This window comes from Papio anubis, chromosome 11 (assembly GCF_008728515.1).
Source record: "Papio anubis isolate 15944 chromosome 11, Panubis1.0, whole genome shotgun sequence".
Taxonomy (NCBI): domain Eukaryota; kingdom Metazoa; phylum Chordata; class Mammalia; order Primates; family Cercopithecidae; genus Papio; species Papio anubis.
This window is the reverse complement of record NC_044986.1, coordinates 106,555,926-106,581,939: the sequence shown is the minus strand read 5'-3', so window position 1 is coordinate 106,581,939 and position 26,014 is coordinate 106,555,926. Positions and strand designations below refer to the sequence as shown.

General features: G+C 35.3%; 1 protein-coding gene and 1 pseudogene across 1 annotated transcript in view; both read left to right on the top strand.

Moving 5' to 3' along the window:
- The window catches only part of MALRD1 (MAM and LDL receptor class A domain containing 1), a 682,023-nt gene that overhangs the window by 425,693 nt on the left and 230,316 nt on the right, over positions 1–26,014 (top strand). The gene's annotated exons all lie outside the window — the stretch shown is intronic.
- On the top strand, positions 22,395–25,425 carry LOC108587522 (annotated as a pseudogene).

The window sequence follows — 26,014 nt, the reverse complement described above, 5'->3', positions numbered from 1 at the left end:
GTCTCACTCTGTCACCCAGGCTGAAGTATAATAGCACAATCACAGCTCACTGTAGCCTAAACTTCACAGGCTCCAGCAATCCTCCCACCTCAGTCTCCCAAGTAGCCGTGACCACAGGCGTATGTGCCAGCACGTCCAGCTAACTTTTTGTATTTTTAATAGAGACAGGATTTTGCCATGTTGCCCGGGCTAGTCTCAGACTCCTGAGCTCAAGCAATCTACCTGCTTTGGCCTCCCAAAGTGCTGTGATTCCTGAGCCATGCTTGGCCTCTCCAGAGTCTGTGGATGTCTTTCCCTGTCTCTGTAATTCAAAAACTTAAGCCTTTCTTGTAATCCCACCACTCCCATCAGGTTCCTTTCCTTTTTTAATTTAGGTGCAATAATTTGTCAATTTCTTGAAATTCTCACCAAACTTTTTAAAAAGAAATTTCAATTTTTTAAATAGAAAAATTTCCTAATCAAGCAGATGAAATTGTAGATTGTTTTAATTTACATCTGTGATTAATAATGAGGTTGAATCTTTTTTAAAATTCATGTGCGAATTATTAAACATTTATTTTTCTTCTTTTGAGAATTACCCATTTATTTTCTTGCCAAGAATTTCTATTGAGCTGCTTGCTTTCTTGTATTCATTCAGAAGTGGTCTGTCTTCATTAACTATATTAACCTTTTTTATAAGATATAATGTAAATATGTTTTTCTTGATTTTCATTGTCTTTGCATATTGTTTCTAGTAATTTTGATGAAAACTTTTTTCCCAATTTGTTTAATTTAGTCAAGATTTTTTTCTGTTGCTTTTGCCTTTGTCATTAGGCTTAAGAAGCCCCCTAAAATTAAATCAATATTATTCATATGTTTCTATATTTTCTATCTTTACATTTTAGGGCCTATATTAGTTTTCTTGGGCTGTCATAATAAAATACCACAGACTAGGAATCTTAAACAGGAGAAGTTAATTTTCTCTCAGTTCTGGAGGCTGGAAGTCCAGGTTCAAAGTGTTAGCAGGATTGGTTTCTTCTGAGGCCTCTCTCCATGGCTTGAAGATGATTTTCTTCTACTTGTGTTATTACAGGTTCTTTCCTCTGTGCATGTACCCATTGAGTATTTCTTATTGGAAATCCTTCGGACCAGAAGTGTTTTGAAGTTTTTATTTTTTCAGAGTTTGGAGTATTTGCATATACATCAGATATCTTAGGAATGGGGCCCAGATCCAAACACAGAATTCACTTATGTTTTATATACACCTATGCACATAGCCTGAAGGTAATTTTATACAATATTTTAAATAATATATATGACCCATCACATAAGACCAGGTGTGGAATTTTTCACTGACATCATTACTCCGTGCTGAAAACATTTTGACTTTTGAAGCATTACCAATTTTGGATTTTCAGATTAGGGATATTTAACATTTTCATGCCTGGCATCTGTCTCCTGCTTTCTAAGGACAGAGGTCACATTGGATTACTGCTCCACCCTTAGGGCTTCAGTTCAATTTAAGGACCTTTCTTGACTGGGCCCGGTGTCTCATGCCTGTAATCCCAGCACTTTGGGAGGCCGAGGTGAGTGGATCATGACGTCAGGAGATCAAGACCATCCTGGCTAACACAGTGAAACCCCGTCTCTACTAAAAATACAAAAAAATTAGTGGGGCGTGGCGGCAGGCACCTGTGGTCCCAGCTACTCGGGAGTCTGAAGCAGGAGAATGGTGTGAACCTGGGAGGTGGAGCTTGCCCTGAGCCAAGATCCTGCCACTGCACCTGCAGCCTGGGTGACAGAGCGAGACTCCGCCTCAAAAAAAAAAAAAAAAAAAAAAAAGGGCCTTTCTTTCAGCACTATCTCCAAATATAGTAACGTAGATTATAGCTTACCCATATTATCTCATTTAAACTTTATTATCTCTTTAAAGGCCTTATTTCCAAATATGACTTCATTTGAGATACCAGGGGTTGGGACTTCAACTTAGGAATTTTGGGGGAGAGGATGTAATTCATCCCACAATAATGCTAAAGCCCTCATATGTAAATGTCCTTGAACCATACCTTATTCCCAAGTTCCCTACCAAAATAATGTACCATAAGGCTTTTTTGGCTTTTTTTGTCAAACAAGGTTTTTTCCCTTTACAAAATGCTACTATATATTATTTCCCTTGTTGCATAATCTACATAGTTAAAAAAAATTTAATTAAAAAATTTTTATTTTAATTAAAAAAATTTTTTTTTAGATAGAGTCTCATTCTGTTGTCCAGGCTGGAGTGCAGTGGCATGATCTTGGCTCACTGCAACCTCTGCCTCTTGAGTTCAAGTAATTCTCCTGCTTCAGCCTCCCAAGCAGCTGAGATTACAGGCATGCACCACCATGCCCAGCCAATTTTTGTATGTTTAGTAGAGACTGGGTTTCTCCATGTTGGCCAGACTGGTCTTGAAGTCCTGACCTCAAGTGATTCACCTGCCTCAGCCTCCCAAAGTGCTAGGATTACATATGTGAGCCACCATGCCTGGCCTAGATAGTTGAAAACAACAACAAAAAAATCTACTGTGCTTTGCACGAAGAGAACATCCTGTATTCATTTTAGTTGTTTGTTTCTTAATGGTTAATTAGAATTCCCTTAATTGTCCCACTCTGGTGGAAACTAAACTGTAGAATTAGGTGATTATCCTGATTATCACGGGATCACAGGAATTCATTTGACTAGGTGATGCTTTTATTTTATTAATTGCTTTAAATGTAGGCATAGTCCAAAATATTAAAATGTTCTTTTAATCTAAGACTAAATGTGTTAGTTGAATTAATTTTAAAAAGAAAACAAAAAAGAAATGAACATATTTTGAAATTAATAATTTTGTCACTCACTAATGTTTTACTCTTGTTAATATATTTCTAGATCTTCTTTAGTATAAGTTATTGTTTCCTACATATATTTTCATGAGTTGAGTCACTGATTGAAAGTTATCTTGGTATGCATTAAATATCATAAGCACATTGAAATGAAGCTGAGTAGAATACAGCTTTCTTTGAACTAGACACAATTTTCCAGTATCTGAATATCTGATACAGACTGCTAGGGAATATCTGAAACAGACTCTGTGTAAGAACACAGCCTCTGTGAGGTTAGCTGGGGGCCCTACACTACCAAAACCTCAGCGTTTATATAATCTGAAAGATTCTGTATTCCCAGTCTTCACAAGATCCCAGAAAACCCATTTCCAGAAATACACTCCTTTTTTAATTTTTTGCCCTTTGTTCTCATTGGTTCTGATACTAAAGTTACCCACCGCCCTCCATGACAAATGTATTTCTATGAAAAGGTAAAACTTTGTTTTCCTTTCAATTTTCTTTATTTCTCTCTGACTCTTCTCTCCCTCCTCTTTATTTTTTTAATAAATAATATTTATTTCCCATTGTGAAACGCATCAGTGACTGTGGTTCTCAAACTTGGCTACATGTCAAAATCTTTTAAGGAACATAAAATACTATTTCTGCCTGGGCAGACCAATTAAATCATTCTCTCTGGGTATGGGGTCCTAGAATCCATACTTTTTAAAACTTCAAATTATTATAAGGTGAATACAGTAATGAGAGCCCTTATTATACACATAAAAGAATATTTTTAGTGTACACTTTCAGCTTAATAATAAAATAAGATGCTCCCCTTAGTTACTCCACACAAATTAAGTATATTATCTGTCTTTGGGAAATTTTTTATGTGTTCTTGTCGAATTACGTACTTTTCTCTTCTGGTAGAGGAAATCATTGCCATTTCTTTTATGATAATGATCTTCTTGACTTTATTTTTAGTTTTAGCACAGCTCATTGTATTCCTAAATAATGCTATTTAATTTAGCCACTTTTTGTCCTTCATATAGATAGTCACGCATTTTAGTGACTTGCTTATTTCTGAGTGATATGTGTTTGAGATTCTTCACTAAGCACAGAGCTGTGACTCATTCATTTCATCAATTACTTTATGTAATCATGGATGAATATTCCTAAAATAAGAAATAATTCCATTTTGTTTCTAATTTTTGCTTTTATGGAAGTAAGTAGTAAGAAACCTAATCCACATAGAATTGGGATGTTTGCTAAGATTCGAGTTTTGCTATTGCATTGTCCTGCAGGTGTCTGAACTGGGTTACATGCCAAAAGTAAGTTACATGCCAAAAATCAGTGTTGCATAATCAAAAATTGTTATTCTCTTTCTTTCCAAAAAACTTTATTCAAGTGTGATTGCCACATAGAAAGTTGTATTTAGTGTATACAACTCAATGTGTTTGGGGATGAGTATACACTCATGAAAAAAGTCACCGTTGTCAAGGCCATAGACATATATCTCACATCCGTAAGTTCCCTCCCATCCCCTTTATTGGAATTTTTATGGTTAAAAACACTAAGCATAGGGTCTACTTTCTTAGCAAATTTTAAATATTTAATATAGTGTTGTTGTCTAGAGGCACTATACAATATAGGGCAATCTCAGAACTTATTTATCTTGCATCACTGAAACTTTGTACCCCTTAAACATTACCTCCACATTTCCCCCTTCCACCAGACTCTGGCAATCACCACTCCATGCTTCTGTGAATCTAAAAGAAGATTCCACATATAACTAAAGTCATGTCATATTTATCTTTCTGTGTCTGGCATATTTCACTTAGGTAATACCTTCCAGAGTCACCCATGTTGTCCCAAATGGCGGGATTCCCTTCATTTTTCAAGGTTGAATAATATTCCACTGCATGTGTATACCACATTTTCTTTATGCATTCATCCATCCATTCCATGGACATTTAGGTTGTTTCCATATCTTGGTTATAATGCTGCAATTATGATACCAGGTATAAATCTCTTTGAGATACTAATTTCAGTTCCTTTGGGACATATACCCAGAAGTAGAATTGTCGGTTTATTATGATAGTTTTATTTTTAATTTTTTAAGGAAACTCTCTACTGTTTTCTGTATGGTTGTACCAACTTACATTTTCACCAACAGTGTGCAGTGGTTTCCTTTTCTCCACATTCCCCCCTGTCTTTTATTTTTCAAAATAGTAGCCATCCCAAGAGGTGTGCGGAGATAGCTCATGGAGGTTTTGATTTGTGTTTCTCTGATGATTAGTGATATTGTCCATGTTTTCATATACCTGCTGTCCATTTGTTATGTCTTTTTTGGGAAAATGTCCATTCACGGCCTTTGGCAATTTTGGCAAGTTATTATTTTTTTCTGTTGTGTGAGCTACTTATATATTTCTGATATTAATCCTTTATCAGGTATATGATTCACAAATATTTTCTCCTAATATTTTCTTGGGTCATGTAGGTTGCCTTTTCATTTTGTTGATTGCTTCCTTTACTATGCAGAAACTTTTCAGTTTGATGTGTCTTACTTGTTTATTTTTGTTTTTGTTGCCTGACATTAGGGGTTGACATCCAAAAATTTATTGCCAAGATCAATGTCAAGGAAATTTTCCCCTATCATTTTTTAGGAGTTTTACCATTTGGGTCTTATGTTTAGGTTTAATCCATTTGAGTTGATTTTTTTTGTTTGTAAGATAAATGTTCAATTGCATTCTTGTGCATGTGAGTATTCAGTTTTCCCAGTACCATTTGCTCAAGAGATTGTTCTTTTTTCATTGTATATTCTTGGTACCCTTGTCCAAAATTAGTTAGTCCTACATGTATGGGCTTATTTCTGGGCTCTTGATTATGTTCCATTGGTCTGTGGGCCTGGTTTTAATGCCAGTATCCACACTGTTTTCATTACTGTGGCTTTGTAATATGTTTTGAAATCAGGAAACATGATGCCTTTGGCTTTATTTTTCTTGAGGGTGCTTTGTCTAATCAGGGTATTTTGGAATTTGGTATGAATTTTAGGACTGTTTTTTTTTTTTTTTTTTTTTCTGTGGAAAACGACATTGGAATTTGGATGAGGATTGCATTGAATGTGTGGATCACTTTGGGTAGTATAGACATTTTAACAATATCAATGTTTCAATTCATGAAAATGGGATTTCTTCCCAGTTATTTGTCCCTTTTCCTATTTCTCTCAGGATTTTTTTTTAACTTTTCAGTATGCATATATTTCACCTCTGCTTAAATTTCTGTTTTTGATTCTTTAATAGATGGGTTTGTTTTCCTAATTTCTTTTTCATATAGTTTATTTTTATCATGAAGAAACACTACTGATTTTTGCAAGTTGATTTTTGTATATCCTGCAACTTTACAAAATTTGTTTAATAATTCTAACAGGTTTTTTTTGTGGATTCTTTAGGGTTTTATATATATAAGATCATGTCATCTACAGAGACAACTTTACTTTTTCTTTCAAATTTGAATGCTTTTTTATTTCCTTTTCTTATCTATTTTCCCTGGCAAGGACTTGCAGTACTGTTTTAAATAAAAGTAGTAAGAGTGGGCATTCTTGCTTTGTTCCTGATCTTAGAGGAAAAATATTTTTCTTTTTCACTATTGAACTTCACATATGGCTTTTATTATATTGAGTTACATTCCCTCTATACCTAAATTTGTTGACAGGTTTCATCATAAGATGTTGAAATTTGTCAGATGCTTTTTCTCCATCTATTGAAATGATTGTATGATTTTTATCCTTCGTCAGTTAATGCGGTGTACCACATTTCTTGATTTACCTACGTTGAATCAACTTTGAATCTCATGAATAAATCACACTTGATCATGGTATATGATCCTTTCAATGTGCTGTTAAGTTCTGTTTGCTAGAGCTTTGCTGAGGATTTTGCATGGATGTTTATCAGGAATATTTGTCTGTATTTTTTTTTTCTTGTAGTGTTCTTATCTGACTTTGATATCAGAGTGATGTGGGTCACATAAATGAACTTGGAAGTATTTCCTCCTCTTCAATTATTTGTGAAAGTTTGGGAAGAATTGTCATCAATCTTTTTTAAAAGAAGAATTTGATAAAATTCACCAGTCAAGCAATCTAGTCCTGGGCTTTCTTTGTTAAGAGTTTTTGATGACTGATTCAATCTCTTTACTCATTATTGGTCTGTTCAGATTTTCTCTTTCTTCATGACTCAGTCTTGGTAGAACGTATGTTACTAGGAATTTATCTATTTCTTTCAGGTTATCAAAGTTGTTAGAATACATTTGTTAATAGTAGAATCATATGATCCTTTGTATCTCTGTGGTAACAGTGGTAATATCATTCATAATTTTATTTATGTTGTTATCTGGCCTTTCTAAGTCTAGCTAAATGTTTGTTAATTTTGTATGTCTTTTCATAAAACAAACTTGTAGTTTTTTTGATCTTTTTAATTTTTTTATCATTCCCTATTTCATTTATTTCTGTTCTCATCATGATTTTCTGACTTCTAAATTTAATAATTGATAAATATGAATTTATCTCATACCCTTCACATATATTTTTAAATATGCAATTTTAATATCCTAGAGAATAATATTTGCCATTCCAGTGACAACATTCCACATTCAATGGAAATTGAAGCTAAACATTTTTGGCATCCAAAGCTTGTTCATATATAAATGCTCATCATCACTGGCCATCAGAGAAATGCAAATCAAAACCACAATGAGATACCATCTCACACCAGTTAGAATGGCGATCATTAAAAAGTCAGGAAACAACAGGTGCTGGAGAGGATGTGGAGAAATAGGAACACTTTTACACTGTTGGTGGGATTGTAAACTAGTTCAACCATTATGGAAAACAGTATGGTGATTCTTCAAGGATCTAGAACTGGAAATACCATTTGACCCAACCATCCCATTACTGGGTATATACCCAAAGGATTATAAATCATGCTGCTATAAAGACACATGCACACGTATGTTTATTGCGGCACTATTCACAATAGCAAAGACTTGGAATCAACCCAAATGTCCATCAGTGACAGACAGGATTAAGAAAATGTGGCACATATACACCATGAAATACTATGCAGCCATAAAAAAGGATGAGTTTGTGTCCTTTGTAGGGACATGGATGCAGCTGGAAATCATCATTCTCAGCAAACTATTGCAAGAACAGAAAACCAAACACCACATGTTCTCACTCATAGGTGGGAATTGGACAATGAGATCACTTGGACTCGGGAAGGGGAACATCACACATCGGGGCCTATCATGGGGAGGGGGCAGGGGGGAGGGATGACATCGGGAGTTATACCTGATGCAAATGACGAGCTGATGGGTGCTGACAAGTTGATGGGTGCAGCACACCAACATGGCACAAGTATACATATGTAACAAATCTGCACATTGTGCACATGTACCCTAGAACTTAAAGTATAATAATTTAAAAAAATAAATAAATAAATAAAATGAATTCTTCATATAATTTTAGAACAATTGATTGCTGAACCCTAGGCTATGCATACTTCAAATCACTGGTTTACAGTTTCAGACTGCTCCTCCCCCCCCCCAAAAAAAGCCTGTTTAGAAGGCCTAGAAAGAAGGAAGAAGAGATAACAAGAAATTAAAGCAACACAAGAACAAAACTCAGAACTGGTATACCTGACAAGGACCACTATGCTGTTACACAAAAGGAAACACTTTCAGTGCTTTAGTGATTCAGAAGTCATCATTCACTCCTTGCTTCTTAGCAGTTTCTACTACTGCACTAAAAGAACCCTTGCTTAAATATCTAATGATGTCCTAATTACCATTTTAAAATAAATGTCAACCCTTCCCATTCTGGATTTATTGCTGCTGCTGATATGCCGAAAATGCCTTCTGCTTTGAAACCTCAATTCCTTAAGCTCTTTGGCATGGTATTCCTGGTACTCTGTCAAAGTCTCAACCTTCCTTCTCCTCTTTTGGTTCCTTTTCCAGTCCAGACTTTTAAATTCTAGAAAAACAAACTGTGACCCCCAACTCATTTTCCTTTGTAGCCCCACTTGATTTTAACTGCTATCTGGAGGCTGATGGCCTGATGTCTACAATGGCAACCTGTTCCTTTTGCTGAGATCTAAACACTTATTGTACATTTTCTGTGAGATTTCTCTGCAACATATCAGACATACTAAACAGGATTGAAAATTCACACACTATCTTCTTTCTTTGCCTCCTAATTTATTTATCATTCTCTACTCCTTGACTCATGAGCAATCTCAGGATAACCATCCATGTATGGTCCGGAGATGCAAACCATCTTCTTTCATGCATTTGTCCCTCCTCAGCCACGTGGTAGAGAAGAATGGTTATTTCAGGTCCTGTGGTCACGCTTCTATAGCACATGCTTGTTTCTGGGCTGTGGCTGCTCACACAGGCACTTTATCAGCTCATTTTGCTACTAGGTGAGCTCATAAGGCTGAGTTCTAACCCACGGAATGTGAGTAGAAGTAATGTGCACACATCCAGGTGAGGCCACACAGACTTCTGCACACTGTTCCCCATGTTCTGTACCTCTCCACGTGGATGGAAAAGTCATGATCAGCGGGATGGACCTCGAAGGCCACAGATTGAAGGCCTGGGTCCCTGAGTAAATACAACAGAAAAGCCGCCTCACCAATCTGTTTACATGACACCTACTGTAAAGGGAACAGGAGATACACTTCCTGGATTATGAATTTTTTTTTTGGATCTATTTTGTTATAGCAGTAGCCTGATATGATAAGGATGTGACGATGATGACGGTGACACTAGCACTTATGGAGAATTTATTACATGCCTTATTCAATTTAAGCACGTTACATATTAACATATTAACTCATATAATTCTCCAAACAGCTTCGTGAAGCAGGTACTAGAATTCTTACTATTTCGCTTACCTAATTTCATGTAGTTACTTAATAGCCAAGCCAGAATTCATGCTTTGGCACCACAGTCTTTACCCTCAGCCAACAAAATCCATATGTTCTCTCATCCTACTCAAATATGGACTCCTATAACTCACACCTTAGGTGCTGTTCCTTCCATGAAGAATTATCTGACCTGCCTCAGACCCATCTATCCATCTGGCTCTTCTGGGGCTCCAGATATCCTAATTATAGCACATGATATTGAAATGCTATACAATGGTGCATTTTCTATTTGATTTCTTTACTCTGTAACAGATAAACTAAACATGCCCATTCTGAAAGAAAATGAAGGATCCTTAAAGGAAGAAACTGTATTATAATCATCACTATATACTCAATACTAGCACAAAACACAGATATCTTTTGAGTGATCAAATAATATTTTATGGAACTGTGTTTAAATTTGGTAAAACTGCTTGGGCTGGCTTCACCACTGCAGTGAGAATAGGTGGCTATCTGAAACACCACATACATTCTAAACATGCTATTAGTACTAGGCTAATTCCTACATTTAATGAATTTAAAATACTTTGGTTAAAATGATTCTTAGATTATTTTACAGGTAAAAATGGTTGCTAAAAAAGCTCTCAACCATTGAAAACCTTTCAGAGGATAAAGAGTCTGTGTGATAATTATTGTCATTGCCCAAGATAATTTCTGAAATGTGATGTATTTGGTGACTTTGATACTCTATATAAACACAGCTAACGAAGCAATTTACTGGTTGTTACATAGACAAGGAGGCCCATGGTACGTGATGAAATGAGGCAGAAAGCAAAGGTAAACAAACCAGAATTGGGTCACAGCAATAAGGAGTATTGAAATAGTAAATGCTCTTGTTGAGAAAGGTGAATTTAGTATGAGATATAAAATTGCAAAGAAAGAAAAGAAATCAGACCAGGAAACTGTAATCCTCATTAAAAAGAGGCCCTTCATTAAGGGTACCTTTTCACATGCTGAATTTAACTCTAACTTGAAGAAAAGCATGATTGATGAGATATGTTATGTGTTTAGTCCTAATTAATATTTTCTAATTTCTATATTGAGAGGGGAGTGCACACATTGCTCCTGGCTTATCTCCACTCTACTGAAGGTGAGGTGTAAAATGAAATTTGTACAATAAAGCATCAATGTCATATATATCTGATAGGGAATGGCAAAAGGAGGCAGGTTCAACTGAGCATCTTACTTTTGTCTTGGGAGATGATTATTTCCTTTGTTCAGATAGCTTTTGCTTAGGATTTACATTGAAGCAATAATTCAAAACAATAATGCACAGTAAGGATATGTGTTTAATTGGCTATATTGGTGATAAAGTTGATTTATTCTGATGGAGTTTGAAAATGTTAGGGCCAGAGAGTCCTTGGTAAGATTTCCCTTTTAATAAAAGCAGCCCCCAAATCATTTCCTTTCCAACAAAGAGCAGCCTGTAAAACTCAGCTGCAGACATAGAAAGGCAAACTAGAAGCCTGCACAGGTGAATGCTGGCAACCGTGCCAATAGAAAAGGGTTACTTGGGAGCCAGGCATGTTCAACATGGCAGCTCCAACTTTCCTTTTGTCAACCATGTGTACAGTAACGAACAGACAACATGGTGATGGCCAGGTAGAGACACCATCTGCATAATAAAAGATTAGGGTGGGATGACCAGCTTCTTCATGTGCTATGCAAATGTCACACCTGGTCCGACCAATCTCTTGGGCCCTGTGTAAATCAGACACTGACTCCTCAAGCTTATCTATGAAATCTGATGCATTTCAGCACAAAACTAGAAGTCCCACTTGGGAGTCCCTCTCTCTCTGCAAGAGAGAGTGCTATTCTTTTTTCTCTTTCTTTTGCCTACTAAACCTCCACCCTTAAACTCACTTCTTGTGTGTCTGCATCCACAATTTCTCTGGCGTGAGACAATGAACCCCAGGTTTTTGCCCCAAACAATGATGCCACTTCATGACCAAGCAAGTCAACAATTATTGAGTTTATTTATTTATTTATTTCCAACTACTCTAGAGTAGCACAATAGTCACTCAACTAAGAGCCAACAGGCCATATTTCTATTTTCCCATTTGTAAAATCCCCCAAGTAACTTTGAAAGATATCATTCAATTACTTTGGATCTTTAAAATTTTATGGAGTTTTGAATATTACCTTGAAGATACTTAGTTAATTCATTGACTATTCTCTTGTAGCCTTTAAAATATATAAATGCAAGTATAAAAATTTCTATAAAAAGTAATATAAGAGTATCATTTTCAGCTATGCAATAATATATTCCTCTTATGAGGTAAAAAGTAAGATTAAAATTCTATTAATATTGTTGAGCACTAACAGGTTAAAACATATTCTTGTAATGCATTTCAAGGCCTAGGCATTCCCATCTCTGAATGTATGTTTCCACTGGAATGGAAAAATCAAGAATTATATAGAGCTAAGAGTTTAGTACCATTGATTCTAAAAAATGAGATGTTGGAATACCTGGAAAAAATAAAAACATGAATGTTTTTCAGTAGAAAACATTTTTTTTTTAATTTGACAAAGAAGTTAGGTTAATGAGATGGAGAGTTTGGAAGCATATGTTGAAATGTAGAGATGTATTTCTGAAGGGTACATACCTCCAAGAAAGACTCACGAATGTTCTACGTTCATTGTGTAAGAACATGTCATATGAATAAAAAAACATAGCTAGAGTCTTGTAAAATAAGTGCTATTATGTGTAGCCTGGAATGGTGTCCAAAGTAAACACAAAATGAATGTGTATCCTGGTTCAAGATGACCACTCAGGCTATGGTTGTAAATCCATGTCTAACCTGTTCACATACAAATGCCTCAAATCCACAGTCATTGCTTAGCCACTCCACCAGCCTGGAGTAAGCACACCAGCAGCGCAATTCATCTGACAGAGGACAGAGCTGGGGAAGAGGCCTACAAAGACCTCTGAGGTAGACGTGAACCACAGAAACCTGAGATCCTGGACCTGGAAAAGGGAGCATGTCTCTGAGTGGGTGTGTCCTCTTAGCTGGACACACCCCTTGCCAAGTGAGGAAGGGTGTAGCTCAGAGAGGGACAGAAAAGAGCCCTGAAATACTCATTATCCTGTATCTCAAGATGATATTACATGGCTAATTGACCTAAGGATAGACAACTGATCAAAGACAGAATGACAGGACTATTCCACTTGGGATTGAATGCTGTACTAAGACACCTAGAGATGCAAGTTTGGCGGGGACAGGCATCTAGTGGGCAGCTCATTGGAGCAAATTTCCATACACATCTACTGCTGAGATCCTTGGACCTTACTCTCCCCAACGATGGCTTCCACAATTGTTTCTTCACTTTTCTGACCCATCATCCCCCAATCTTTCGCAAAAATGCCCTTGATTTATTGAAGGTATGTGCACTAAAATGAATATTATCTATTAATTGCATCTATTATTGATCTTTTTAGGTCCCACTCTCAAAGTGAGGAGAGGAGCGGCATCAATAATCATCACTGATGTGTGCAATAAAAGAAAAACAATCCCACGTTAAAGGAAATACAACTTTCCCAAACATGAGGTTTTAGAATCTCTCTGATTTTGATAACATTAATGGGCTTTAATGAAGAAGAAGAGATTTTGAGAAGCTGAGCAATCAGATCGAGACCTTTTAATTAGCCTTTCTTGCCTATTATTGATGTAGACAGGTCACTGCAGAACACAGTTACATAATTTTCAATTTATGTGCAAATTTCAGGGTCAAAGAATGAACAGGTTATGTTTTTCTGCATAAAATGAATACAAACAAGTCTAATCACAGCATAATATTGTCTTTGACCCTTTCCATTGAACTTGCTTATATTTAGGGGCTGTGTAACAATTTAATCTTTACTATACTTTTGACATAGTATTTCAATCACGCCTTCAGAATTCAATAGGTTTGCTGTGAACTGAGGATTATTATTGACACTGGGACTCAAGATTAATATTTTTACCTTATATTCTTTATTTTGTAATTGTTAACAAAGCTACAAAAAGGAAAATTTAAAGAAAGTTTAAAATGTTTTTAAATGAAACCTTAAAATCCCTCAGCAAAATCTGCCACAACTGTGTGACTGGGTTAAATTTAACAAATCTTTCTGAGCCTCATATTTCTCATGTGATAAACAGTGATACTGAACTTCCTATATGAAGTGGTGCATAAACATTTAATGAGCTGATGAATGCAAAATTTTCAGTACATGTTTGGTATTTAATAAATGTTATATAACATTCATTTTTCTAGGTTTCTTTTTCCTCCTTGATTCTTAATTTCCTGCCCTGTTACACCCTTAGTTCTATAAAATGGGTTCTAGTATGATTTTGCCAAGATAAAATAAAATATACAAAGTTGACAGAACAGTTCTTGATGTATAGGAAATGTTGAAAGTTCTAATTTTTTTTGTTTGTTTGTTTTCATCCTTGGCCGGCAGTCTTTTAAGAACAAAATGCTTCTTTGAGAAAGCACAAATAATATTTTATATTATCATTTACTTTTTAAAGTTATAAAATAATATTAGTAAATGATATTAAAATCGGTAACTTACAATGGGCTTATTCCCTGTAATGACACCAGGGAACAACATCAGTTGGTGAATGAAAAGGATGGCAGAAGACATTGTTCAAAAGACTGTGTCGAAATGTATGGTAGATTAAAAAGAAAAGCTATGTCTTAGAGCAAAGAATATTTTGTTACTAATGAGATTATAGCAAACAAAGACTTGACTACTTGATGAAGAGATTTTTAAAACTTGGACACTTTTATTCAAATCTCTTTGGATGTACATTGGGAATAGGATAAATTTATAAATGTTTCTATATTTATAACTGCATATGTATTTATATTTTATTAGCTGCTCAATGACAAAGCAAAAGAGTGATCCTACTGTTCACATTCATCTCTTTACTCATTTTTTAAAAATGATTGCTTAAAACTTGACAAAGCAATAACAAAAAGGTAACCTGACTAATCAATGGGCAAAAGACTTAAGTAGATATTTCTCCAAAGAACATACACAAATGTCCAATAAGCACATGAAACGATGTTCAACATCACTAATCATTAGGGAAATACAAATGAAAACCAAAATTAGATAACATCTTACACCCATGGGAATGACTACTATGGAAAAAAAAAAAAAAAAAAAAAAAAAAACAGAAAATACGTGTGTTGGTGAAGATGTGGAGAAAATGGAACCCTCATGCACTTTTGGTGGGATTGTAAAATGATAGAGCTGCTATGGAAAAGAATGTGGTGGTTCTTACAAAAATTACAAATAGAATTACCATATAATCAAACTGTTCCTCTTCTGGCTTATATTCAAAGGAACTGAAAGCAGGGATTTGAACAGATATTTGTGCACTAATGTCATAGCAGCATTATTCACAATAGTCAAAAGGCAAAAGCAACTCAACTGTCCACTGACAGATAAACAAAGTGTGGTATATGCATACAATAGAATATTATTCTGCCTGGAAAAAAACAAGTTTTCACAGAAGTTTTGACACAGGCTACAACAGGATAAGCTTTGAATACATTATGCTAAATGAAATAAACCAGTCACAAATGGGCAAATACTGTATGATTCCACTCACGTGTGGCACCCACAGTAGAAAAATTCACAGAGACAGAAAGTAGAATGGTGGACATCAGGGGCTGGGGAAGGAGAAAACGACGAGTTATTGTCAACAGGTACAGAATTGCAGTTTTGCAAGATGGAAATTCTGGAGATGGATGATGATGATGGTGATGGTTGAACAATGTGAATGTACTTAAGGCTACTGAACTGTACTCCTAACAGTGATTAAGAAGGTAATTTTATGTTCTATATATTTTACCACAATTTTTAAATACTTTTTAAAAAAAGTACGTAGTTATTTGCTTGTTGCCTGTAGTACATCAAGCACTGTTATAGGAGCAGGGTATACGTCATAACCTCACTTTATCCTTAACTTAAATTTTGAGGATAAAGTGAGGTCATGAGCCAGCTTTCATATTTCTTTTTTTTTCTTCTTCTTTTTTATTTATTTTTTATTTTTTTATTATTATTATACTTTAAGTTCTAGGGTACATGTGCATAACGTGCAGGTTTGTTACATATGTATACTTGTGCCATGTGGGTGTGCTGCATCCATCAACTCGTCAGCACCCATCAACTCGTCATTTACATCAGGTATAACTCCCAATGCAATCCCTCCCCCTCCCCCCTCCCCATGATAGGCCCTGGTGTGTGATGTTCCCCTTCCCGAGTCCAGGTGATCTCATTGTTCAGTTCCCACCTATGAGTGAGAACATGTGGTGCTTGGTTTTGTGTTCTTGTGATAGTTTGCTAAGAATGATGGTTTCCAGCTGCATCCATGTCCCTACAAAGGACACAAACTCATCCTTTTTTATGGCTGCATAGTATTCCATGGTGTATATGTGCCACATTTTCTTAATCCAGTCTGTCACTGATGGACATTTGGGTTGATTCCAAGTCTTTGCTATTGTGAATAGTGCTGCAATAAACATACGTGTGCATGTGTCTTTATAGCAGCATAATTTATAATCCTTTGGGTATATCCCCAGTAATGGGATGGCTGGGTCATATGGTACATCTAGTTCTAGATCCTTGAGGAATCGCCATACTGTTTTCCATAATGGTTGAACTAGTTTACAATCCCACCAACAGTGTAAAAGTGTTCCTATTTCTCCACATCCTCTCCAGCACCTGTTGTTTCCTGACTTTTTAATGATGGCCATTCTAACTGGTGTGAGATGGTATCTCATTGTGGTTTTGATTTGCATTTCTCTGATGGCCAGTGATGATGAGCATTTTTTCATATGTCTGTTGGCTGTATGAATGTCTTCTTTTGAGAAATGTCTGTTCATATCCTTTGCCCACTTTTTGATGGGGTTGTTTGTTTTTTTCTTGTAAATTTGTTTGAGTTCTTTGTCGGTTCTGGATATTAGCCCTTTGTCAGATGAGTAGATTGCAAAAATTTTCTCCCATTCTGTAGGTTGCCTGTTCACTCTGATGGTAGTTTCTTTTGCTGTGCAGAAGCGCTTTAGTTTAATTAGATCCCATTTGTCAATTTTGGCTTTTGCTGCCGTTGCTTTTGGTGTTTTAGACATGAAGTCCTTGCCCATGGCTATGTCCTTAAAAACTGGATATTTAAAATATGTCCATACACAAAATATTAAAGATAAAATGAGTTTCATGTCAGGAAAGATAGTTTGGTATATATGCTTTTCTTTCAAACAAGTATACATACAGTTTATGAAGTCATCTTTTTATTTAAAATATGAAAAGTCAAACTTCAGGAAATACTCCTTTCAGCATGCACCTTGCCTCTGTGTATTGCCAGTGAAATCACATTTTAAAATATTTTTTCTAAACTGTTTCTGTACACTAATACATGGTCCAGTAACTCTGATAACACCTCTGATAATTTTGATGCAAACTGAAGTGTGCTGTCACTGAGATCACTAAGGTTACAGTTTCAGACATGTTGCTATTAATTGCCTGATATGTGCATTGACCTTTAAACCTAATTCTTTTGAACTTAAGATAGACTTAAATTATCATGGTGAATCGAAAATATTCTATTATGTGTATGTTCTAGATATTTGAAAATACTGGTCATGTGATATCAAATCATTGGCAGTGCTGAGATGTCCTTTTATTTGCAAACTTGCCTCTGATAGTTCCTTCTAGAGTAAGAGAGCAACCGAGTGAAATAAGTAGTTCATCTGTGAAGAGACATTTGGGTGCATGATCTTCCCAAAATATATGTCCCGTTTATTTTCTCAAATGTTGTTCTTCCTTCACATAAGTGTGAATCTTCTAGTCATATTTATTTGCAACAGGTTGCCAAACTTGCTTTATAAGGAAACTGAGAAGAATGGAATTTTATAAATAAGAAACTCAAAAAGGAATTGATCCCTTTCTATTGAGTGTCTGGCCTATTATTCTACTTGGTTAAATGACCCGCTAGGATGATAGGTAATTCGAAATGTCATCAACAATTTATATTAACACACCAGTACAAACTAGGGCTACTTTTATTGTCTTCTGACAACAACTCATAAATATATTCAATTATAGCACTAAATATACTGTTTTACTAATAACTTTTCATTACTGGATCATAAATTCCTTGAAGGTGAGAGCTATCTCAGTATTTTCCATAGTGTCTGATAGTTGCTCGATACATGTTTCTGGCATGAATAAATGGAAGGTTCTAAATTGTTGGCATCACTAGATATAAACACACTATACTTTGTATGAGAGAGTGATTATTCTTATTATTCTTATTTAGAAATCACATTAAATGACTTATTAAAGATTACAGCTTTTATAAGAACTGGGGTTCAGATCATTATCTTGGTCAACATATTTGCACTGCTCAATAGCAATCAGTGTTTACTCTCCAGAATTACCAGGTCTAACTAGAGGTTAACTTTTGCTTGTAAATTCAAAACTTTTGAGAGATGCCTACCTTAAAAACTGTCCAAAGATAATTTATCAACAAGTCAAAACAGATATATCACAAGGAAAATTCATGTATTAAAAAGCTAAAAAAAATCAATCAAACAAAAAACAATTTTATAGAAAAGTTTCTGGAAGTCCTAGCCAGAGCCATGAGGTAAGAGAAAGGACGAAAAGGCATCCAAATAAGGTAAGAAGTCAAATTATCTCTCTTTGCTGATGATAGGATTCTATACCTAGAAAGTCCAAAAGACTCTTCCAGAAGGACCCTGTAACTGATCCACAACAATGTACAAAAAATAGTAGCATTTATATATACAAATAAGGTTCAAGATGAGAGCTAAAGAGCACAATCCCATTTATAATAGCCACACACTTAAAAAAATAAAATAAAATAACAATAAACAAAACAAACTTAGGAATACATCTAACCAAGGAGGTGACAGATATCTACAAGAAGAACTATAAATAACACAAAAAAATGGAAAAACATTCCATGTTCATGGATTGGAAAAGTCAGTATCATTAAAATGGCCATACTGCCCAAATAATTCAGGAAATTCAATGCTATTCCTATCAAACAACAAATATCATTTTTCACAAAATTAGAAAACACTATCCTAAAATCCATATGGAACCATAAAAGAGCCCAAATAGCCAGAATAATCCTAACTGCAAAGAACAAAGCTAGAGTCATCACATTACCTGACTTCAAATAGTATTATAAGGCTACGTTAACCAAAACAGCATGGTACTGGTACAAAAAATAGACACATAGACCAACAGAACCCAAAATAAGGTCACACACCTTTTACCGTATACAGAAAGTAACTCAAAATGGATTAAAGATTTAATGGAAGACCTCAAACTATAAGAATCCTAGGAAAAAAAAAAAAAACTATAGGAAACACCATTTTTGACATTGACCCTGGGAAAGAATTTATGTCTAAGTCCTCAAAAGCAATTGCAACAAAAATAAAAATTGACAAATGGGACCTAATTAAAGAGCTTCTGCACAGCAAAGGAAACTATCAACAGAGTCAACAGACAACTTACAGAATGAGAGAAAACATTCACAGACTATGCATGCAACAAAGGTCTAATATTCAGAATCTATAAGCAACTGAAGTTGATAACAAAAAAAAAAAAAACATTAAAAAGTGGGCAAAGGACATGAACAGACACTTCTCAAAAGAAGACATACATATGGCCAATGAACATGAAAAATGTTACACTTCACCAGTCATCAGAGAAATACAAATTAAAACCACAATGAGATACCATTTCACATCAGTCAGAATGGCTACTATTAGAAAGCCAAAAAATAACAGATGCTGGTGAGGTTGCAGAGAAAAAGTAATGCTTATATACTGCTGGTGGAAATGTAAATTTGTTTAGCCACTGTGGAAAACAGTTTGGAGATTTCTTAAAGAATTTAGAACTACCATTCAACTCAGTAATCCCATTACTTGATGTATATTCAAAAGAAAATAAATCTACTAAAAAAAAAGATGCATGTATGTATATGCTCTTCATAGCACCATTCTCAACAGCAAAGACATGGAATCAACCTACATGCCCATCAACAGTGAATTGGATAAAGAAAATGTACATATTATACACCATGGAATAACACACAGCCATAAAGAGGAATGATATATCCTTTGCAGCAACATGATGTACCTGGAGGCCATTATCCTAAGTGAATTAACGTAGGAACAGAAAGCCAAATACCACGTTTTCTCACTTAACATGAGAGCTAAACCTTGAGTGCTCATGGACATAAAGATGGCAACAATAAACACTGGGAACTACTGATGAGAGGAGGGAGGGAGGAGGGCAAGGACTGACATGCTAACTTTTGATGACAAGGTCACTACCTAGGTGACAGGATTATTTGTATCTCAAACCTCAGCATCACACAATATACCCATGTAACAAACTTGTGCCATGTACCCTGTGAATCTAAAATAAAATTGTGTAGGTTTATCAACAGCACAGTTCACAACTGTAAAGATACAGAATCAGCCTAAGAACTCAGCAACCCATGAGTGGATAAGGAAAATGTGATATATATACACCATGAAATACTACTCAGGCATACAAAATAATGAAACAATGTCTGTTGCAGCAACTTGGATGGAACTGGAAGCCAATGTCTTAAGCGAAGTAACTCAGGAATGGAAAACCAAATACTGCATGTTTTCATATATAAGTGGAACTAAGCTATGGATATATGGAGTGGCATACAGAGTGGGATGAAGAACACTGGAACCTCAGGAAGAGGGAGGCTGAGAGAGTAGGTCGAGGGATGAAAAACTGCCTGATGCATATAATGTACTCTATTTGTATTGCAGTTGCACTGAAAGCCCAGACTTTATCACTATACAATTCATCATGTAACCAAAACCATTTCCACCCCAAGGCTATTGAAATTAATTTTTTAAAAATAATAAATCAGTGTAGCTTTTTTGAAAAGCAATTTTATTGATATCAGAGGCCCTAAAAGACACAAATTCATCAATACATTTTTATACCCAATAATGGCATTTTAGGAGTCTGTCTTACATAAATACTTCCAATTATGAAGAAGCTAAATGTGGTTTTGATTAAATGTAAAATAATGTGAAAACTCTATAATAACGTCATAATGGAATTGTTAACTAAAGTAAGGGTATATTCAGTTTTCATTATATTTTATAGACATTAGTGATTACTTTGAAAATCAGATGAAATATGATATAAATATAAAGAAGTGGAGAAAATATTGTGTATATGATTACAAGTGTATAACCGACTTACAAAAAATTTTAAAAAGAAAAATGTGACAAAATGTTAAAGACATTTTGTAAAGAGGAGAGATTTTTTTTCTACATTATCTATTTAAATTCTTATTATAATAAAATATATTTTAAAGACTCCGAGGTTTCCATTTACTTATCACATTAAATCAAATGTCAACCTGCATTTTCAGAACCAAAAGACTTAGTTTCTCAATACTTCACAGAACAACATACCTTTGTAAGTCTGATCAGTGTTTTGTTTTGTTTTGTTTTGTTTTGTTTTGTTTTGATCAGTGTTTTTAACTCCTGCTCACTCATGGACGTCTTTGAGTCTTTGATAGTTAAAATTCTTTGTTGTGGTCTAAACTCCTTTCATGCTTTCAATGCATCTAGATGTTTACTTGCTTAAGACTTTTCTTAGATATGTTTCCTGATTCACCGTATTCCATGGGAAATTTCTCTTGCACTTGGAATTTCACTAGATCTTCCACAGATACATAGTAGCCTTAAAAACTCCAATTGTTTCTTTTCAGTTGATTCCAAAGTTGAATATGTGGATTTGTCAACTAAATAACATGGTCTTCAAAAGCAGGGATTATGCCCATTTTATGTTTAATATTCTTCGTGTGGTTATGTGAAAAACAAAGGTGCTTAGAAACACATGCCCATGTGAAACTTGCTGTCTGGAATCTCAGAGCATATTGAATGCCCTCAGCTTAAGAAAGTAATAAAACAAGTGTTTCTTCATAAATATTATCTATAGAATGATTGTATCTAGTTCAGTGTAATGAGCTCTGTGTACAAAATTATTTTAATCCAAATTGAAATTTATGGAGTCGAGGATTTGTAAGTTTTGTTTCAAAGTAAAATGGAACTAGTTTCCAATTGGTGTCACTTTCAGGTTGGTGAGAGTTTGTTTATATCTACAGTAGATTAGTGCTATATATACCTTATGTTCTTACTGGATTAAATTTTCTTTCCTTATGGCTGCATTGGTTTCCAGGGCCTTCATAGGATCTTTCAGTTTCTCATGTTTTAGTTACGTCTTTAGATCTCTATTTGTCAGTCTTTTTATAGCAAAGTAAATATTCTAGTTTTTCATATGCCATAATCTGCTAGCCAGGTTATTTTCAGCTTTTATTATGAGCACCAATGTTCTATCCATTCTTGTATCATCAAATATGGAATATGTGAGATATCTTTCATTTCATATATTTGATAACCAGGTGAATAGTTATTGCCTTTATCATTACCATTTTGGCTGAATAAAAAATACAAAATGGCTAAACACATGCAAAAGAGTCTTTCATTAAAAAAATTGATCTTTTCAATTTACTGTATTCTTGTCTTAAAAAAGATATGTGAGGCTTTTTTTTTTTTTCCTTTGGACACCTAATATTTCATAGATATTCTAGTCATTGTTCAGTTGACTGCAATTCAAAGCATCACTTTATTTCTCTTGATGGCTCTGCTATTCTATATTATCAAGGAAAAGAAGCCTTATTTAGAGATGTTGTCTATTTTAGCCATTTTTTAAAATAAAAACCAAAGAACCAATTATTTAGAGTGAGTCAAAGCACATTTCCCCTGTGGAGTAATTATATGGCTTTACATCCTATGGCATGGAAAAATAAAATAATCTCAAATGCATAGACTTGCATAAGGAAAAAATGTCCACATACTGCCCTAGGGTTAACTGTAAATTCTCACTAGTGTTAATTAAAATTATGTGGCAAAATTCCTAAACTACTCAGTAAACATGACCTTTAAGTTGTCGTCTTGTTAATGCCCATAATTGGACCATTTGCTGTTGTCTTAGATGTTCTCTCTTCAGTCTTCATATTTGTATACACTAAATTTTACTGGTAAATTGGTTTTGGATGTCATACAGGTTTTATCTATTGTATTATGGGCATAATCCAAAGACTCTGGATATGCACTTTTAGTCAAGTCTGTAGAGTTGTGTTTTTTTTAATTTGTGGAAGTACTGCCTGTCAGAAAATTACCTCCACCTCAGGTACATCACCTCTGAACCTATAATCACTATGTAACAAAGGAACTGCTGAATTTAATTTGTTGAAGTTGATAAAATTGTGAACCTTTAATATAAGTCACTATGAATCTGTGAAGTATTATCATTTGACTACATATCTGATGAAATAATATTTAAATATATGAATTGCTCTAAAAATTCAATGTCAATTCACTTTTCTAAGTCCCCTTTAGATGAAACTATTGTTTCCGAAATTATGATAACCAAGATTTATAAAGAGCCAACTTTATATCGGGTTCTGTGTGAGGCCCAAGAGAACACAATAGAAACTTTTGCTTCTAAGGAGCTTGGAGTCTGGGGGGACAGCCAGCCATGTGTAAATAGCTCTTATATGTGATGATACTAATTGTAATATAGGAATAAATGGGTACTTAGGTGGCATGAAACAGGAGTGTCTCACCTGGGGCAAAGATGGCAATGAGAAAGGCAAGACAAAAGTAGAGAAAGAGAAGTCATTTCATTGAATGGTAAGTTTGGGGAACGGGCACCTGGGGCTCTGGGGGCAATAGTCAGGGCAGACCGAGGAAGTACCTCCTGTGAATGCATGAAAACAAGAAGAGCAAGGGACAGATTTGTGAAACCTTCAGTCATAGGATATAGAGCAATTGCAGGTACTTAAGAGGCACAGAAAAATGAGACTGGAAAACTGAGCTGGAACCAAGAACAAAGGATTTTTAATGTCTTTATTAGGGGTTTGGATTTATGTGCTAGGTAATGATCAGCCTCAGTCCCCACCTGTACAACTATGGAAAGGCGTGTGGCCATGCAAAGAAGTCAAATGTCATGAATGGCCTCCCTGCAGAGTTAGGATTTTTGTTAAGAGTACTTTGCATTTACTAAGAAGTAGTTTGGATTATTACATGGGTTATTAAGATCCCGTGTACTGAAAAAATTTTGTGGTCAGAGGAGAAGGCGGGCTCCCAATCCGGTTCCATCCAGTTCTCCCACCATCCCCCACCAGGGGTCTCAGCAGCTCAGAGGGCAGGAGGAGCGGCAGTGCCAGGCACCGCGCACATGCCCTTCCAGAGTCAGGATGCCCAAGAGGAAGGTGAGCTCCGCTAAAGGGGCCGCCAAAGGAAGAGTCCAACAGGAGATCAGCGCGGTTGTCAGGTAAACCTGCTCCTGCAAAAGTGGAAGCGAAGCCGAAAAAGGCAGCAGCGAAGGATACATCTTCAGACAAAAAAGCACAAACAAAAGGGAAAAGGGGAGCAAAGGGAAAACAGGCCTAAGTGGTTAACCAAGAAAGTAAAGAAAAGTTACCTGCAGAAAACTGGGAAATGAAAACTGCGGAGAGTCCAGCCTCTGATGAAGCAGGAGAGAAAGAAGCCAAGTCTGATTAATACTAAGTACCATGTCTTATCAGCGGTCCCTGTCTCCCTTCTGGTATAATCCAGGGAAATATTTTTATCAGCTATTTTGTAAATGTAAGTTGTTTAGTAGCTCCAGAAACATTTTTAAGAAGGAGGGAATCCCATCTCATCCTATTTTTAAAGTGTAAATGCTTTCTTTTAAGAGGTGAAATCATTCGCTGGTTGTTTATTTTTTGTTACAACCAGAGAATAGTGTGTGATATTGAATTATGGAAGGCTTTCACTGCCTTGGGTGTCAGCTTAACATTCCATAGATGAGGGATTAGTTTTCATATCCTATAATACAAAGTACATTAAATGGCGATAGGGAGTCACAATCCTGTATCTAATGTCGTTAACATTTTAAAGTACTTCTATTCCCATGTTGTTTTGTAGTAGAATTGTTTCCTGAAGAAAACTACTCCTCGATCCTGGCTCTCCCTGTCAGAATTGTGGGCACTCTGTAGCCTCTTTGGTTGTGATAGTCCTATTTTCCTAATAACTTTGTTACTGTGCTGTGAAAGATCAAAAATTTGAATATGTAGTGTACATGCTATTCGGTCGGAATAACTTTAAAAGAGAATTACAATATATAGCTTTTTAGATTTTTGGTACGTGTGTTAAGAATGGTGTACAAATTGAAATGTCTGTACTCAACCAATACAATCTCAATTATGAAAGAAAAAAATATCTTTTTATCTTTTTTTCTTCGTCCATTTAAAATGTTTGATTTTTCTTTCTAAATTAGGCTGTGGATGTGCCAGTGAAATAGGCAATGTTGGGAAAACAATGTTTGTTACAATAAAATACATTAGACATTTAAATAACCTTAAAAACCAGGTGAAGGGACATAAACCCAGTCAATTGAATCTGGAACGATGTTTTCTGCACAAGCAAGTACAGGCATACCTCTCGTTAAAACTGATGTAAACAGAATGAAACATCAAATCCTACAGAAGCAGCCAAGTGGGGCAGGGGATGGGGGTTAGGAGGGTGAGGGTAGGGTGGGGGTGAGGTGAAGGGAGGCCAAGGTGGAAGAGGGAAATGACAAACCAAAACAACACAAACTGAGGTAGCAGGATTTTGCTCAGTGCAGAAAAATTGGCTTATAAATAAAAATTAGACTGTGATATCAAATTAAATTCAGATCATCATGGCAAAAGACACAATACATGCTATTTAGTTTTAGGAAAAAAACACACACATTCATTTCCTAAAATCTGCTGCCAATTAATTTGCTGACGGTGTCTGCTGGCTCGACTATTTTTTATACAAGGATGTGTATTAAATACTCCATTCTTTTGCCTAAGATAGTGTTAGTTCTCTGTACTTGCCAATGGACACTTTAATTGTGTGTATAAAAAGGAAAATCTTGCCCCATGGGAGTCAGAAAAAGCAAAATAAAATCTAGAGTATGAAACCTCCACAAGCCAGTATGTTCATGTGAAAATTCAGCAGAAATAGACAGTTGCTTTGAACAACAAAAAAATTAGTTAAGTTGAACATCTTCTTTATGTAAAATAGTCAAGACGAGAACATACTGCTAAAGTTCG